Genomic DNA, 12654 nt, shown 5'->3' with positions numbered 1-12654 from the left:
TGGTTGGAGAAAAGGAATGTGTCTGGAGCACCTTTGGGTTCATTGGCAGCCAAAATGAGCCCTAAGTGAAGAATGAATGAATGGATTTGGATTTGCTTCCATTGCTATCATAGGAGCATGACTGATTTTTGGCTATTATCACAGCAAAAGGTGTCGGATTTTGGTATGGAACTGCCTGCAGGGGTGCCTTTAGTGGAAGCCAAAAGGGAGCTTTGTCTTGTACTACAGTGACCTCTGTTGCTTACAGAAACACGGTGTGAATTGGCATGTATGCAGAACACATACCTATTCTCTGTATATACGTGTTTGCGTGCGGGTGTTTTTACATACATATATATTTCTATAAGATAGACTGTATTAATATACAATGATGTGGCAACAAACTGAATCACTGTTTTTGAGCACAGATAGTTTTATCTTGCCAGATACAACCAAAATAACTACTGGGTTTAGCAGGCATAGGATTATTGATATTAAGAGATCTATATAAGTTTCAATCAAGGTGGATTTGGCCCAGAGGAGGTATTTGTCCAGCTTCCAACTGAATTATGCCAAGTCAGCTGCTACAGTAAGAAACTACACTCACTAAATCAGCATTGGTGCCACTTACTCCACTAGTAAATTTGACAAATGTGCTTTGTATACTGCCTTTAAAATCCAGTCTGGACTTTTTTAAAAGTAGTTATAAAATTTATTTTGCCAAAGATGAAAACAGCATTGGTAACTCAAAACGAACAAATACAAGTAAGTATACCATCTATTCAGACTCAGCTCCTATTCAAAAGATTAATTTCCAGACTGAATGTTTCCACACTCTGTCTCTTCTGCTTTTAAGATAAGATTGTTTGGGACGTGCTTATTTCTCAAGGTGGGAATGGATCACTTTTTGATATTTCTGTTTCAGTGGTGTTCAAAGGCCTGTTTGTGCTGAATTCTGCATAAAGACAGAGGGAAACCCCAGTTTTGGAACTACAGAGGCTGAAAATGGAAGAAAAGACATTCCTTGGGAGCTCTTCTCCAAAGCTGCTATGGGACTCCTTTACTCTGCACTGCCTCTTTGAGCACAACAAATCCACTTTTGCCTAAGGAGTCTCTGAGGGATGGGATGGCCGGCCGTCACCATACAGGGCTTCTTCCAGCTCTGTAACTGTGTCAGCCTGCTAGGACAATCCTCTAGGCCTGAATCCTAAAATCACAGATCATCTAGTTCAAGAGTATCCACTAAGGATGTCACCCGTGACCTTTCCTGCCCAAGGTTTGCCTAAGCTCCTCTTCTGAACTTTAGAAAAGGAAAGCCCAAACCTTCCTGTGTTGTTCCAAGACTTATCTCTCTGTATCATTAGGAAGTTTTTTTCTAATATTTATCCTAGATGATCTTTTTAGAAAACTAACCTGATTTTTTTTCTTGCCCTGTTTTCAGTGGGCAAGGGGAATACTTGATTTCCGCAGTCTCCAGAGAGATCTTCATTCTGGAAGGTGTTTTTTCTGCCTGTTCTCCCTTCTCTTTTTTTTTTTTTTTTTTTAAACCAAACATCCTGCATTCTTTCAACATTTTTTCAAACATTTCCTGAAAGTGGTCATATGTCACTGAAATGTGAGACAAATATCTCGTGTTTCCAGTTATGGGTGAACAAAAGAGGTGAGACAGCTGTAAAGCAATTTCCTGGAACTTCATGGAGAAACATTTTCAAAAAGAGGTGAACTAGGGAAGAAGCTGTGAACCATATGTGGTGGTGGGAGGAGAGCCACCACCGTGGAACCTGCACATGGCATTGCTGCTGAAGCAGACATTGCGTAATGCACACTGCACCTCTTGGCCATGGAGGAATGTTACTTTTGGACAAAAATAGGACTTGGGTAGATATAGCATGCACAGGATAATTCTAGAATATTTCAGAAAACTGGGGCATTAATTCTGTATGTCAGTAAACAGTTATTCATGTGTTATCCCATAATTGATCATTATGTCAGTTTGCACAATGATAAATGCAGTTAACTAATGTCACATATTGGTGATTCATAACACTTACAGAGATACAATATGGAATTGACATCAGTACAGTAAATTCTGGTAGGGTATGTGAAGTTGTCTGCCCACATATGATTAATAAATGTGTTAACACTTTACAACACGTATTCTGTGAACACTTCACTTCCTCCTGACACAGCCCCTCCTCATCTTCCAAAGACTACCTGTAACTTCCGAGTAACCTGCAGCTGAGTCACCAAACAGCACTTCTAAAAAAAAAAAAGCTACCCTTAAAAAACAAGATCAACCTCATTCTGTAACATCTTTCCCAATGTGAAATTTTACCTTTCTTCAAATGAGCAAATTCTGCTACATTTCTGGGCTGCTTCTGGAAGCAACAGCAAAGGGAAATGCCTGCATGCACAGTATTACCCAGTGCTCACTCTTAGTCCTGGAAGACCTGAAGGGAAAGTCTTTAAGCCCAGGCTGTCTGAGGGGTGACTGGTAATTTTTTAGATCACCTGTAGGCATTTTAAATGTGTCATGTAAGCACATACTCTTAAAGAAATAGGTGATATTGTAACTTTTTGTTGCAGCATGCTCTGTGGTGTCAAAATCTTTTCTTAGCTGGTGTCCAGGTAAGTTTTGGGCTATGGAGGGATCCTGACACAAGATTGACATGAGCTGAAATTCAGTGAATCCACAGACTAGTGTATCTATGGAAAACACGGGAAGAAACACTATGTAAAAAGCTGGAAGAAGGTTGCAGATCCCGAAACCATCTTGCGCTACTGACCCCATGAAGTAACCTGCTTGGAAGCAGGGACCAGTGCCGGCTGCCACACACACTTCGAATCACTCAGCATCTGCAACCTGGGTGTACAAGAGACAAAACCCAACCGACTGTAACACAGATTCTTGATAAGCTAATGATTAACATGCTCCTCACTAAATGTTTCATTTCCTGTCATTGAATACAGCCAGTGCTTTTAGGTTGTTTCCCTGGCTGTTAATTCATGGCACATTCCCATGCTGCACTCACTCATTAGTGGCTGCTAGTTTTCGCCCCTGAATTCCTAAATATGAATCATGCTCTTCCTACCACTCTAGTACCCTTCTCCAGCAGGAAAATGGCAATTGTCCAGGAGAAAAGCGAGTATCAGAACAGAGAGAAGTCTCCAAACTGGCATGAGGTCATTGAAGTTAAGAAAAATAAAAAGCCCATTGTACAGCAAGCACAAACCAGACCACACAGCCCCCCGCACTTCCTCTCGAGGGCAATGATACCCACAGCTGGGGTTGGGGTCACATACTGATCAGAGAGAGCACAAGTCCTGCAGGGGAACAAGTCCGGCCAGGAAGGGCTATCTGTGCTGTGTCCATCCTGAACCGAGCCAGAGGCGAGCTCTGCGTAGTGCAGCGTCTGGCCGCAATGCACAGGACTGGATGTTATTTAGAGTCCCTTCAGCCTGGGATACCCAACCAGACATGCTTCAGTGCGGCTGGACTTTCAACAAATGACTTTTTCAGTCAATAGAGGAGCAGCTGCAATAAAGGGAGAGCAACGGCACCTTGCACACCGCGGAGAGAGCGGATCAGTGGGGAGCTGGGGACACCTGGTGCTTAATCTGTGTTTTGCCCCAAATTTTCTGGTGACCTCAGGAGAGCCATTCCCTTGCACACACTCAGTAAAATTCAAGAAATTATTTCAGACATATTTATATCATGCTAGTTCTTAAAATGAATGCAATCTCCAGCATCACATTCAATACTATGAATCCTTTTTCCCTCCCAGAACATCTGCAGGAAACAGCTCCATCAGACCCGTACGCGACAGGCGTGGGGGCTGGTTCACGCTGCCCCGTGCTATGGCGAGATGCTGCCGTGCCCCTTCGGTGCTAAGGGAGAAGCCATCCCCAGTGCCCTGCAGAAACGTGGCTTACCCTCACTCGCCCTTCAGACAGCACCGTCAGGAGCGAACATTGGGCGATGCTCCCCTTCCCTGCAGGGCACACCTCACCCCAGTTGTGCGCTGCTTTCGGAGAGCCGCACTGAGCAGGTCTATAGAAATCTTCTCAGTCAAATGGATTCATCCAGCACTTCAGGCCCCATTAAGGGACATACTAATATTTGCAAGGGTACTTCCTTGCTGGTGCTCCCTTTGTCAGTGCAGGGGCTAGAAAGAGTGTACTGAATCCACAGCAGAAAGCCTTAACCACGGGACCGTCTACCTTCAGGTTTGGGGCGCTGACAATGTAACCTGAGATGTGCTGAGGGCTTTTTTGGTTTGTTTCCCAGCGAAGAACAGCCGTCCCACGAACGTGCCTCACCCTAGCTATCTGCTTCCCTCCTGCAGGCCGGCCAGCAGGTCACTGCAAGGAACTTGGAGCGTGCCGGGCAGTTCCTAGAAATGCCACTGGAATTTCAAATGCTCCCTCTGGCCCCTTATCACTTTTTAATTTATTGCATCATTTAAAGAAAAGGAGAGGCCAGCCAAGGTTGATGCAAAGCTTTCATTCAGCAAAAACACCTTAAGAGAAACCATGTCTGCAGCAGCGAGAATACTCGGCGGCCAGGAGCCCTTTGCTCGCTGCTGGCAGCTGCTCAGTGACTCAGCCACCCCACCGCCATCTTACAGCAGGACCAGCTCTTCAGGGCACACAGAGCCGCTGTGGTGGGATTGGGACTGGACGTGCAGCAGCAAGCGCCTGGCCATGTTGAATTTTCCATCTGGGGTACCTGGGTCACACTGTGCCTGAAAACGTTTCTTTTATAACCCAGCACTGGAGGGTGCCGAAGTTAAGCAGTCTGTGGGAGCGCTAAGACCATGGCTATCAGCGGTGCTCATCTTGTGTTTTAAAATGCTGAATGTTTGCTATTATTATCAACATTCAAGAGTTGCTCCAGAGCCCCGGTCACAGGCTGCCAGCCCAGCGGTCTCTTCCCTGAAGAACTCAACACCTCTGCCACCAGAGCAAGCCAGCCCTCTGCATGGGACCAGAGCTTTGGTCTGCAAGGTCTCCTTAGACTCCCCTTCCCAGTTCGGTTCAGTTCTTCTGTCATGACAGGGAAACAGGGTTGACAAAGCCGATTAAAGGAGATAAGAGCCAAGAGCCAAGTCCGGCAAGCGGTTCCCAGGTGGCCGGAGAGCAGATGAGCCGCCCGCACGCCTGCTCCACCTTTGGCCCTGACACTTCCAGTGACAGAGGCCGTCGACGCTGACCGTGCCAGCTGCCGCATAATGCAGTTTTAAGCATACATAATCCCGGGCAGTGCTGTAGGATAATTACACGGTTTGTAATCAAGCCTCGCTGAAAATCTGAGACAGCGGCTGCCATGAACACTAAGGACGCTGCTGCCTCCTTCAGCAGGGTTACTGTGAGCGCGGATCGGCCAAATAGCTAGAGATGGAGACCGCCTTTCCCGGGAGCCCTCTTCTGTGGTAGCTCTGCCCTAGACAGAACCTACCACAGCATGGCGCAGGCCTGTCTCCAATGGCCCTGGGAACTGGAAAAACAACACACACACTCAACACTCTCACTCAAAAAAACCCAAAGCAAAAGAGATACTGACCTTTCTCCACATGGCAGAAAGGGAAAGTTTCCTTATAAAAGTGAAATCCCCAAGCCCTTGCTCCAGAAGAGAAAAACAAATCAATCTAAGCCTCCATCTCTTGCTCCCAGAAGAAAAATGAGACAAGGGGGAAAAAGCTTGGAAGAGTTAGAGCATAAGCCTTGTCTGCCCTTACTTTTCTGTGAAAAGCACTGAATTATTAGTCGTATGCTATGAAACCCGTTTGGAAAGGCCCACCACATGTTTGCATTTCTCAGACACGTCCTTTTCCACCTGGAAATGTTGTTCTGGCAGACTGAAAGGATCTTGTACATTTGCCCAGGATTTCTGGGCACTTGAACATCCCAAATCTGTGCACCAACCAGCTCCAGTGTTGTACGAAGCATCAGTCCTGGCGTGCCGTGCTGCAGAGAGGGCCTGCGCAAAGACGTGGAAAGCGGCAAAGCACAGCAGCCGCGGGGTATGGGGGAGGCCACTAACCAGTGCCCGTGCAAACGTTCCCGGCTGGGCAACACCCATCTGAAACTCTCAGCTCTTGAGTTACTGACACGAGAGGTAAATTTGGTGATGTGACCAGTCAAACAAACTGGCCAGGGGTGTTTCAGAAGCAGCGATGAAGGTGGAGCATGGCAGGGATGGGGAGGAAAGCAGACAGCATGCGGCCAGGCTGGCTGAGCGCAGCTGCAAATGCCCGCTGCTGCTCTGCTCGCACGGGTGCTGCAGGACAGAGCAAGAGAGCTGTGGGTTTCGCATGGCAGAATGCATCTCAAAATGCCATAGAACACCCCCCTGAAACCCAGCCGACCACAGTGAGTCTTCATTGTGCCCTTCAAGAGAGCGACATCCTTTCTTTTTTTTGTCTCTGTAAGTTTTCCCATGAAATCTGTTTCTGTCAGCACCTATAAAACACAGCTTAAAACCATGATTTATGCCCCTCCAAGGGCTGTTAGAAGGATACTACCACCATCAGCCATGAAGGTGGCACAATATTTTCACCCAGGAGGAGCCCGTGTTTTCAAGTACTTGCTCCTCAGCAGCCCCTACTGATCAGTCACATATTCCACACCAGGACCCATCTTGCCAAAATAACCTCATTTACGTGCTAAATGCCACTGAACTAGTTAAATACCCGCAGGAATTCCGGCCTTCTGCCCTCCAATTTGCCCCTCTTCTATTTTATTTGATGTCTAATTCCAATGCCTTTCTTGACAGTTGTCATTTTGCTTCCAAGCAAATGTCCTTTTGCTCCTATTTCTAAGAATAAAGGTGAATTTTGGCAGAGTGAGGTTTCTGAGAAATCCTCAGTAGTGGAAAGGTAGCTGGGGGAGAACAGAGAGGAAGGAAAACTGAGTCATGAGGAATAGCTATAAACAGTAAGAGGGACTGCAGGTAGGAAAAAATTGTGTCAAAGACAGTAAAACAAGTTCTGTGCTGGAAATATATTTTTGTTATATTTGGTGATTTAAAAAAAAAAAAAAATAGCTTAAGGTTATTCCCTGGCATCAGACAAGTGGCAGTAGTACCTGCTCTTCAAGGTCAGCTAAAGCATTGAAATAACTCTGAGTAAGTACGTGTCCAGTCTTTCTGGCACCGTGATGAAACATCCACCACTCTGTGGTTCTGGCACCTTGGGGGTTTCCATCCATTTGTCTTTGTCTTGTTGAAATCCTGCAAATGGCACTCGCTGCTGCAGACGACCGCAAGGCTGGGAATAGCGCCGGGGTGTTTTGGCAGTGCGGCAAGGAGACAGGAGGATGACTCTGCCTGCGGGAGGTCGTGGCCACCGCTCTCCCCGCAGGGGACCCACGTGCTGCCTCACCCCCAGGGCTGCAGCACCATGTTGTAACATCCAAGAAGGGTAAAAAAAAAAAAAAAGTAGCTGCTTCAGAGCGTACCTGGGGGCGTGATCTGAGCCATAGTTCATCCCGGCGAGCGGCCGTCCTGCACGATGGGCTCCTGCTCGCCTTTGCCTCGTCGTGTTTGTTCCTGGTGCTTGCTGTCGAACAGGCCAGGGCCAGGGCCAGATCTGTAGCAGACAAAGGTAAGATGTTTGCTGTCCCAAGCAGGCATAGGAATCCGGCTGCTGCTTTGAATGATCATCTCAGGAGCAAACTGGAAAGCACCAAGCTGGGACATGAGCCCAAACACCTGTTGGCTTTGACTGAAGTCACTGGTCATTCACTCCTGTCGCTGTGTAATTCCCTAATTGATTAAGCATCACCTTTCATGGCTGGTGCACTGTACAACCCTCTTAAATCTTCATGCTCTCCAGCATGCTCCACCACTACTGTATTTATTACAGATGCACGCAGAGCCTTTCACTGCCTCTTCTGTCTGCCTTTGGCTTGGACTCCGATTTGCATAAGAGCATCTCCAGCCAAAATTAGTACTCCTCAAAGGATGAACAAGGAGAGAGAAAAGAGGAAGAAAAAAGTGAGTTGTCAACAGAAGGAAATTATTTGGATTGCTTGGTGGATGAGGTGTTTTATGAGCCTGATGGTGTCCCCCACTTCTTTCCCAGAGCTTTTGGTTTCATTCACAGATGAGAGCGGATCACTGGCAGCTCCTCGCAGGCTGTATTTGACCGAAGTGGTACGAATCAGGCAGTGGAAGCAGTGGCAGCTGCCCCTTTGGTTATGTTTGGTGCGGAAACCAGGTTAACGTGGGCCACTGGATTTCCTGCACTGCCCCATCCAGGGCCTCGCAGAGCTCACGGACCCGAGAGCGGCTGCCAGACCTCGAACTGCCGGCCTCTGCGGAGCAGGGGACGTTCACAGCAGGCTCCTGCCCTGCTGCTCCAGGTGGGACGTAGCCAGGACACTGTCAGCACACGGTGCTCGGCACGGAGGCTTAGAAATGCCATCAGGGCCGGTGAGGCAGGACAAACATCCACCGAGTAACTGCAGCTGAAGTGGCCGGGGGGGTGGTGCTGGTGTGGGCACTGCTGCGGACCCCCAGCTCCGGCTGACGGTGGCTCCACGGAGCCATGCCCTGCTCACCTCCCGCTCTCCCGTCCTGAGCCGGGCTTTTCCAGCATTGTGCATCATCCTTTGCCAAATGAGCGCGCAGGACAGCATTTCCGCTCCCCCCACCCCATTAATCTCTTAGGGCAGTTTGGTGGTTAGACATTACCCAACGAGCCCTCGCTAGGTGTACCCCTGTCCTGTCACGCTTGCCCCTCTCCCTCTGTCACTGATGCTTTGTCAAAAACGGAGGGCTCCACGGTGGGAATACTTCGTTGTTATATGGCAGGAAACCAGGAACCTTCACACACTGCTGGAAACATTTGTCAGTGCCCTGAGGGTACCAATAGTCCGTAACAGCCCTGCCCAGCCCCCTCAGGGTGTCCCCCCATGGCTCAGGACCCCATTTCTCCCCCCCCGGGGCCATCGGTCCCTGCCGCAGTGATGCCATGGATGCCGCTCTCCCCTGCCCGGCCACGGGCCCTGCAGACACTCTCCCTGCGGAAGAGCTGGGAGCGATGAGCTGTGCTGTGAGCGACCATGAAGGTGTTAGAGAAACACCAGGCTCCTGCGGTGCTGCAGAGCTCAGTTCCTCGGACGGTCGCTGGGTAGCAGCACGAAGAACCGAGCTTCAGCCTTACTGCCCTTGTTCAGGCAATAGATGCGACCAAGAGCAGGGCAGAGAGCCAAGCAAATAACACAGCTTTGGCACCAGGTGAAATCCAACCTGTCTTTCTCTGATTGAGGAAGCCCTGCTGCGATAAACGCCTCAACCCATCTCTTCTCCAAAACAGGAGCTGAAAAGTGGGTTAGATCCTGCCGCTGGCAGCACTGCATTTGGGGAGGTCTCTGCTAGGAGCTGACAAATGACTGACCAGTAAAAAAAAATTTTGCTTCTCACAAGAGTTCGCTGAAATCACAATCTCTCTGCACAGAGGAAGGTGGTGGGCAGCCGGGGTGGGGGTGGGAGGCAGCAGGAGTCAGTACATGCAGAACCCCATGGCCAGCCCTGATCTTGCTGAACTCAGCTCTGAAGTCACCCTTGTTCACATTTGTGTCCTTGTGTCACCTCTTCCTCGGGTGCACTGCTGGTATCTTTTTCCCCCTGAGATGGTGAATTTTTTTCCTCTTCCACCCTTAACAACCAATACAATGTACAGAGGGAAAGGTGAATAAAGTTAAATTCAAATGCCAAATGGGAAAGCTTAGAGGATTTAAAAACTGGTTTATGTAAGTACTTATTGGAAACTGGCACAAACAAGTCACTATCTGCTCTGAGATACCAAGCAGATGTGACAGAGTGGAAAAGCCTCTTCCCTGCCAAAGTATTTGCTGGAGATTCGATAACAAGGTGCCATTGTACAACAGTGGGTAAAGGCTCAGCATAGAAAGGGGAAACGGAGAAGGCATCCAGGAGGTGCAGGGCTCTGCCTTTGCAGGCTACAGCTCCTCCACTGAAACGCACGCACGCCCGCAGACAGCGGGTAGAGCCGGGTGAGGTTCAGTGGGAAGGCAGCTAGCTCTTCTGCGCTGCTTTCCTTACCTGCGAACAGCGACGGCCCCTCTTGTTCTTTCATTTCTGTTTGAGGGCTGCAAGCTCCTTCTAGCTTTATTATGCACTTCCGGGGAGAGCATTAAATTCAGCAATCCAAATGCACGTTTATAATCTGAAGCAACATGTGAAACTTAAGTACAAGAGCTCCCCTTTCTAATATTTGTACTGACAAACTTTCAAGGATTCCTGTGGATTTCATTCATCCCTGACACATTTCCCCCTAGATACTAATACTGTATGTTTTACAAATACTAATATTGTTTGGCAAACACAGTCGAGTTGAATGGCAGATACCAAATACAATTTCAAATTGCATCATTTCACTATAAATCCTAAAGACATAAAACAGCATGCACCCCAACCTTGAAAGATGCTCTTACTTGTTTTGATTCTGAAATGAGAAGCAGCTGGTTTTCTGTAGCTAAGGGAGGATGGGGAAGTTTGGGCTGCATTCTCTTGTTCTCAAAACTCACCTTTTTGTCCCCTACCAAAGAAAACTCACCAAAAATTATTCAACAGACACAGAAAACACATCAAGGCGATAACTGCGTCTTTAGCCTGACATGGTAACAAGTCTCCAGTGTAATCCGCCTAAAGTAGTCTTCAAATTCAAAACAGTTTCAGTAAAAATCAATCCCAAATTGCTTGAGGATGTATCTGAAGTCACGCTATCTTAAAAAACAAACAAACTTAAATGGCTATTTATCTTAATACCCTTTACTAAGCACATATGAGTAGACAAGTTTGATCAGATAAGAGAAATGCTTTAACCATCCCTATGACATCTCAGTTCCTTTCTCCCCTCCAAGTTACTATCAATTGTTATTTCACGTCAAGGTTTAAAAAGACACCCGGCTCCTTGAAGCTCCCTTTAATTGTCCATACGGTTTTATTTTGCAGTGCCTTCAGCCTTGCCTTCCCAGAAGCCTCCTCGGTGGTGACCGCAGGCCACGGGTGCACGTAGCTGCTTCCATTTATCGCAGCCAGCCTGTAACCCATTGCCTGAGTCAGCACAGCGAGCGAGCGGCTTTCCTCCTCTCCCCTTTCCCCTGCCTCTACCCTTTTCAAACAGTGTTGCTTTTAGCTCATTTATCTGCCTATTGGGGCGATATGTAATCAGAGCAGGAGTCCTGATGGGAAATACAAAGTGATTCTTCAGAGTGGTTGGCTTTGAAAACTGTTCTGGGCGCTGATCAAGCGAGTGTTACAGCTGCCCCTTTCGTTTGCTTTGCCTTCTGCCCTGAGCCTGTCAGCACTAGACGAACTGGAAGAGCCCCCGGGATGTTCACAGGCCCATCTTGCTTCAGTAAAATCTGATATTATTTATGTCAGCACGTGACACTCCTTTGATGTGAAGGTCAGGACACAGACTGACTCATCCACCCCACTGTCCAGGGAACTCTGGTCCACTCTTTCTATAGTGCAACAGAGACCAAAAATCCCTATCTATCGACTTGAAAAAAGCGGTACTTTCACTGTAGGTAGAGCCACTGCTCTAAACCAAAATAATGAATGCTTTCACTCATGTATCTATAGTGCCAACACTGCCAAAAGACTAAAAAAACCCATTCACTCCTTTGTTATGAAAAGTGGAGCCACTTCCTAAGTCCTCATTAATTACACCTGCACAATAATGCCGAAATCAGGGTTATCATAGGTCTGTGCTCCCCAACGGACTTAACCTGCTGTGACCAGAGAGCCGTCCCTTGGAACAACCTAGACAAGGAAATAGAAAAGGTCCTGCTATAAATCTTCCCACAAAAATCTTGTTTTATTAAACGGTTTTCCATATCCGGTTATATGTCCTCCTAGGTAATCTAAGCAATCTAATCCTGTTACTGACCTTCTTCCTTTACAACAAGAACAACAATAATAATTTCTTCCTGAGTTTGGATTCTGAAAAGACCTTTTTCCATATGAAGGAGGCCAGGTAACTGGGTAACATGGAGATCTCCTAACACAAAGGTGGATGAAATGCTGCAGAATTCAAGCCTACCCACAAAACACAGCTGGTAGAAGTGTAAATACAAACCATAAAGAGGGAGGAATGAAAGCAAGCAGACGGCTGACGCAGGAATACCTACAGCAGAGCGGGCAACTGGAAACAGACCCCAGCACACAGAGACAAAAAAGGAACCCTGCACAAAAGCCATTCTGCTTCACTGACTGAAGTGAGCCTATCGGCATCTGTTCCAAATCAGGACAGTATTAACTGGGTCAGTCCAGCAGATGCCAATGTCAGTGTCTTCCAAGATACATCATTTTTGTGGTTAGTTTCAGAAATAAGTTTGTTTTTAAAAGGAAAAAAAAAACCCAAAACCACCAACCCTTCATTCTAGGTGACAGGGTAGAAACTGATAGCACATAGTAAAGAGCCACAGAGAGGCAAGAGGTGTCCCGCACCTACCGGCTGCAGTGTGACAGCATCAGCGTGCTGAGAGCCCACACACATGTTCATTCTCAGTGGGAATATTCATTCTTGAAAATGCAACTATGGAAGCAAAAGGATGTCAGAATTGTGATTAAGATTTTTGACTCTGGGCTGCTTACTCCAGCCCCTCATACTTGGTGCAAAATTAGTCAGGAAAAAGACT

This window comes from Pelecanus crispus, chromosome 10 (genome assembly GCF_030463565.1).
Source record: "Pelecanus crispus isolate bPelCri1 chromosome 10, bPelCri1.pri, whole genome shotgun sequence".
Lineage (NCBI taxonomy): Eukaryota > Metazoa > Chordata > Aves > Pelecaniformes > Pelecanidae > Pelecanus > Pelecanus crispus.
The sequence above is the reverse complement of the archived record's forward strand: the minus strand, read 5'-3'. Positions refer to the sequence as shown.